At 43.6% G+C, this 6,226-nt stretch overlaps 1 pseudogene; it reads right to left on the bottom strand.

Annotated features, from left to right (window-relative positions):
* Positions 1 to 5,419: 5,419 nt before the first annotated feature.
* LOC109265278 (ragulator complex protein LAMTOR3-like) lies at positions 5,420 to 5,984 on the bottom strand (annotated as a pseudogene).
* Positions 5,985 to 6,226: the final 242 nt, after the last annotated feature.

The following is a 6,226-nucleotide window of genomic DNA, read 5'->3' as shown; positions in this document are numbered from 1 at the left end:
CTGCGTTACCCTGAGGTGGCCTTCAGTGTCCATTATCACCTCTTCTGGGAAGGCTTCCCTAGCCTCACAAAGGCCTAGACGCATATTGTCCCCCACCCCACCTTCCCGCTCTCCCTGGAAGCTGTGTTTATGTGTTTATGTGGCATTCATCATCATGATGGGCCTCTACAGACACGGTGCTCCTCCTGCGGAAGCTTCCCCAGGTTCTCCCTCACACTGTTGCTTTGCTCTTCTCTCAGGCTGTGGTGTTGCAATTCCATCCATTTTCTTCTTGCTTAGGCCTTAATGGAGAAGGATCACTTTAAAAAATAATACACAACTTCATGTGGGAGCAACACATACCAACCAATTCCTACGTCAGTGGCTTTGGTGAAGAGTCAAAGTGTTTCTCAGGAGTGCTCCAAGTGCTCAAGACAATAGCACCTAGAAACTTCATGGCCGGAGAAGCAGGAGGCTAGGGCCTGTGTGTGGGAGTGTAGAGGGTGCTGTGAAACAGGCACTCAGGCAATGGAAAAGGAGAGGAGGAAGGAAAGAGAGAGAGGAGAGGGAGAGGGCAAGAGATAGCATGAGCCTGCTACAGGAGTAGCTTCTGGTGTTGTGCCTAGCCTGAAAGGTCTTCAGGGCTGCCCCGTTTATTATGGTAATGCTATTGTGGGTTCTCTTTATTTCTAGAACCATTCACCAAGTGACATTCCTGCTTCCTTGGTCTTGCCCTTACGGAACTGTTATTTCATGATGACTTGTCTCTTTCATCAAGCATAGGGGTGTTCCACCTGTGATGTTTATTATTACTTCCACATTTCTGATGAGGAAACTGAGATACAGGAGAGCAATGCACCCATCTCAGGGCCTCTCATCTAACAGCAGATTCAGTCCACATATTTACTGAACACTCATGAAGAGTCAGGTCCTAAGGGCTGGTAGGTGGCAGGGTGGGATGGGAATCCAGGTTTGTACAACCCTAAAGCCTTTCCACTACAGCATGGCAACATCTGTCAGAGACCTAACCACCACAAGAGTGGTTAAGGAGCACAAAGATAGAGAAATGATAAGAGGAAATGGCAGGGAAGAAGAGAAAAAAAGGATGGAGGGGAGAAATGCACCTAATTATAGTGCAGTTTAAAGATTGCTCATGGACAGGGCACCTGGGTGGCTCAGTTGATTGGGTGTCCAACTTTGGCTCATCTCATAATCTCGCGGTTTGTGAGTTCGAGCCCCACATCGGGCTCGCTGCTGTCAGTGGAGATCCTGCTTTGGATCCTCTGTCTCCCTCTCTTTGCCCCTCTCCCTGCTGTGCACGCATGGTCTCTCTCTCTCTCTCTCTAAAAAAAAAGGTTGCACACTGCTAACATCCATGAATGTTGAATATGGCTGTTGGAGTTTGAGATAAAGAAACAATATTTGATTTGCTGGAGAGGTCATGGGTGGGGGTGATGGGCTAAGTGGGCGACGAGCATTAAAGAGGGCACTTGTTGGGATGAACACTGGGTGTTGTATGTAAGTGACGAATCACTGGGTTCTACTCCTGAAACCAACCCTACACTATATGTTAACTAACTTGGATTTAAATTAAAAAAACCCAAAAAACAAAAAACTTCTGGGGGGAGAATAAAAAGAAACAGTAGCCCTTGTTTTCTCTCTCAAATGGAACCTTTTTGGAGACAGATGCCAGAATCAGGTGGAGATTAACATGTAACTCTTTTTAAAAAAGAACCTATTCTGTTGTGTTGAAGAGTGTTCCTTTCCTCCCTGCCGTCCCCCCAAATTCATGTCCACTCAGAATGTGACCTTATTTGGAAAAAGCTTTGCAGATGTAATTAGTTAGGATGAGGCCATACTGGATGAAGTGGGCCCTCATCCAACATGACTGGTGTTCTTATAAAAAGAGAAAACAGACACAGAGACGCACAAGAAGAAGGGCAAGTGAAGAAGAGGGGGACGCTGGAGTGATGAGTTGCAAGCTGGGGAACGCCAAGGATGGCGGGGAGGCACCAGAAGCTGGAAGAGGTAAGGAAAGATTCTTCCCAAAAACCTTAGGAGGAAGTACGGTCCTGCTGACCCCTTGATTTTGGATTTCCGGCCTCCGGATTTGTGAGAGGGTATCTGTCGTTTTAAACTACCCATTTGGTGGCACTTTGGTATTGCAGTCACAGGAAGCTCATGCTCTGATAAAGCAGTTTGGAGAACTTGGTTTTCTGTTCTCAAGGAAGTGGGTTTGTGGGCGCCCCATCCTTGAATAGTTGGGCTTTCCCACCCAGCCTGAGGGGCATAGGCTGTGCACTCCTGGAAGCCACGCTGGCTCCCAGGATGGAGATTCCTGGGCATGCCCACTTCCTGTGCCAAAGCTCACCAATCAGAGGAAATGGGCAGGAGGTTGGGGGTGGTCTGGCTAAAGTTCCTCCCACGGGAAACACAATAGTGCAGAATCAGAGTTCCGGCCTAATGGGGGACCGCAGATGCCAGTTTTTCGGCCTGCACAATGTATTTCAAAAAGTGTTTGAATCAGTGCCCAACATTTAAAAGTTGGGACATTTAGTATAAAGTCCAAGATTACATGCTTCTCTTTGAAACTGGAAACTGTGGCCACACTGGACCACATTCCCTGAAGGCTCTGACTGGCTGTTGCTGCAATCGGGCATCCTCTCCAGATGGGGTGCAGGCTTTCTACCTCACCGTTCTGCTCCTCACACCCCACGTCTTCCCCCTGGTCTGCACTACTCCTTTCTGTGCCTCCCTGATGCCTGTTGACATTTTAGTTTAGGATTCCCAGAGTGGTGGTTAAGAGCAGAGACTCTGAAGTCAGACAAGTCCTGGGTTCAGATTCGAGCTCAGTCACTTCCTAAATGTGTGGTCTCGGGCAATTTGCTTAACCTCCCCGAGCGTCAGTTTCCCCCACTTGTAAAATGGAAATAATAATAGAACCTACCTTATTGGGCTGTTGTGAGAATTCTATAATGTAATCATGGGAGTCTTTTCATATACATGCAAGGCATGTAAGTGCCCAATAGTTAGGTGTTATTGTTACTATTTGAAAAAAGCTGTAAGAGGAATCCTGGAAGAGAAAGAGCCTCTAACCAAGTAAGCTTGGTCTGGTTTTAGCGCTGCCCTCCATCTCACCAAGTTTCAGAAAAAATATTTTAATAAGCCAGCTTCCAAGGAACCCCCTCTCTATAGTAAGGAGTCCAATAGTTTTGGGAATTAGAGGTCCAGTTAAGGTGGTTTCCCTCCTCTTCACAGTTTGATTCTCCTCTGGAAGGAGATTGCAGGGAGGCAGGAAACTCTGGATCCTAGCCAAATACTTAGATGTCTGGGTTTTAAAATAGCTGCGATCTTAGCTGGCTTTGCAGACTTCCTAGTGGCCCTCAAAGGACAGCTTTTGCTTTGACTGATCACTTCTTGGCGGCCCAGAATGATGGAAGATGCAGAAGGAACCAATTGACATCAGATAGTCTACTTCCGGGTAGAGGCAAGACACCAGATGGAATTGGGAAGGAGTCAGGATGACAGACAGGAATTAAAAGATTTTTTTTTTTTTTTTTTTTTTTTTTTAATGAAGAACGTATAAACTTCTCCTTGTGTAAAGGAGTGCCCAACTGGGACGCCATCAAGCTCTGAAATGATTGCATGCTACATAAACCAACTCAAACCAGTCCTTGCAAAAAGGTGAATTTCTTTGGAAGGCTATTGAAGTATTCCCTAGAACCGAGGGGCAGCAGGACCTCCCTGCAGACTAGAACAGGGAACTGGGAAGCGATCAGGTGCCAGGTGTGAAGAATTGATACAACTTAGCTGTTGACATAACAGACGGTTACCTGGTTATTCAAACATCAAGTATAGAGTAATCTATCTTTTCTCAGCGGGTTTGAATTGCCACATTTATCACATGAGAATGTGATAAATTTTCAGTGTGTGTTTGGGTAAGTTTCTGGTAAAATTCTACTCCATTTGCTATTCATGATTGTTATGGGTTGAATTGTGTCCCACAAAAGAGACACGTTAAAGTCCTTACCGCCAGTACTCAGAATGTGACTTTATTTGAAAATAGGGTCTTGGGCTCCTGGGTGGCTCAGTCGGTTAAGCGTCCAATTCTTGATTTTGGCTCGGGTCATGATTTCACAGTTTGTGAGTTTGTGCCCCGAGTTGGGCTCTGTGCTGACAGTGCGGAACCTGCTTGGGATTCTCTCTCTCTCTCTCTCTCTCTCTCTCTCTCTCTCTCTCTCTCTCTCTCTTAAAAATAAATAAATAACTTAAAAAAAAAAAGAAGATAGGGTCTTTACAGAGGAAATCAAATTAAAATTCGGTCACGAGGGGCCCCTAATCCAATATAACTGGTGTCCATTTGGACACAGGACAAATGTGCACGAAGATATCTGCACACAAATGTGCGGGAAGATAGCTGTATGAAAAAGGAGGACTGGAATGATGCATTTCTAAGTCAGGGTGACAAAGATTGCCTGCAAATCACCAGAAGTCAGGAAAAGGCAAGGAAGGATGATTTTCCCAACAGTGTTCAAAGGAGCATGGCCCTGCCCACGCTTTGATTTTAGACTAATAGTCTCCAGGACTGGAGACAATACATTTTTCCCAGTTCGTGGTATGTTGTTATGGCAGCCCTAGCAAACGAATATCCAATATAATACTCTAGTACCTAACTGTTTAATTATCATGGCTTTATAATATTTAAAAAGTACCTGGTCTTGTTAATTCCTGGGAGGATATATATTTTTTTAACTTTAAAAAATACTATTTTAGTTATACTCATGTATGAAAAAAAATTGGCCATACTATCATGTTTACATACACACCAATATTGGAAGCAGAATTCAATAATGAATCACTTTTAAATTTTATAAAGAACACACAAACATTAAAACACTGATTGGTTATAGAAAGCAGAGTGGAGAAAAAGGCACTAGCTATCATTTTCATTTTCATTAAAGAGCAGCACTCTCTGAGAAGAATCAAATCAATTAGCAATATTCATCTATATTGCAAAATAATATACATATAGAAAAGGTAGTGGTTGTACTGATTTTATTACTTTTGCTAAAGCCATTTTACCTTCCTCACACTCAATGCAAAGAAATAAAACAATATAAGGAAAAATACGTCCTCATTATTATCCACAATAAAAAATTCTGCAGGCCTGGGCATTTTATATAACGGGGAGCACTTAACGGCTCAAGTGGATCTAAGTACCATTTTGATTCTGACCCCCTGGATAGAAACTCATGCATATCTGGTGACTGGACTAACTCCATGGGAGCTGTGATGTACTGAACCATTTCTGTGGTATCCCCAGATCTCACTAAATTAAAAAAAGACCCTACACAAGAAAAGATAACAATCTGTCCAGAAATTATATCTATGAGCTCTTTCTTTAGTGGAAGGTGGGGAAGGAGCCCTTTCTTGAGTATATGGATACAAGCATTGCTGTGTCTAAAGATTGTTGGATTGATATTGTGTCTGTTATAATGAAAATAAGGTGTACGTCAAAACCACTGCCAGATTAAGAAACTTCCACAATGTGTCTCAATTCTTTGACTAATGGAGCAAGTTCCTTTTCTAGGCTGACGATGAGTCCTGTATTGGTGTTGCTGCTGGCTATGAAACTCACCACCAAAGGCAAACGATTGAATTGAACCACCTGATAGGTGTTATAGTAACAGATAATAATACTTTTATTTTTTGAAAGTCCAAGTTTGCTTCCTTGGTCTGTTGCCAGGGCAAAAGTAGATAAGGAACCAGGTCTCAAAACATGTTCTGGAGTATTATCATTGGCCACTTTAATAATAGGCTCTCCATCTCTATCTGACCCAATGACAACATGGAGCCCTTCAATACTTGGTAATTTTTTCTACAGGAATCGCTTCAGGTCATCCACCATGATGAACCCCTTTCTCTCGCAGGATCAATCTCCACTCCTGGTTTTCTGGGTTGCCGTGTTCTCTCAGCTGTGAATTCAGGGACAGCTTCAAAAACCATCTCCCTGGGAGGGTATTTTTAAGATGGGAACGATTAGATCCAATGTAAATGCTGAAGATTATAATCTAGAATATCATTTTATTTTATTTTTTTTAAGTTTGTTTATTTATTTTTGAGAGAGAAAAAGAGAGAGAGAGAGAGAGAGAGCGAGCAGGGGAGGGGCAGAGAGAGAGGGAGAGAGAGAGAATCCCAGGCAGCCTCCATGCTGTCAGTGCAGAGCCCGATGTGGGGCTCGATTCCA

Source organism: Panthera pardus, unplaced genomic scaffold (assembly GCF_024362965.1).
Source record: "Panthera pardus isolate Hobbes unplaced genomic scaffold, ASM2436296v1 HiC_scaffold_6, whole genome shotgun sequence".
Classification (NCBI taxonomy): domain Eukaryota; kingdom Metazoa; phylum Chordata; class Mammalia; order Carnivora; family Felidae; genus Panthera; species Panthera pardus.
Note: the sequence above shows the minus strand (reverse complement) of the source record. Positions and strands in the feature narration are given on the sequence as shown.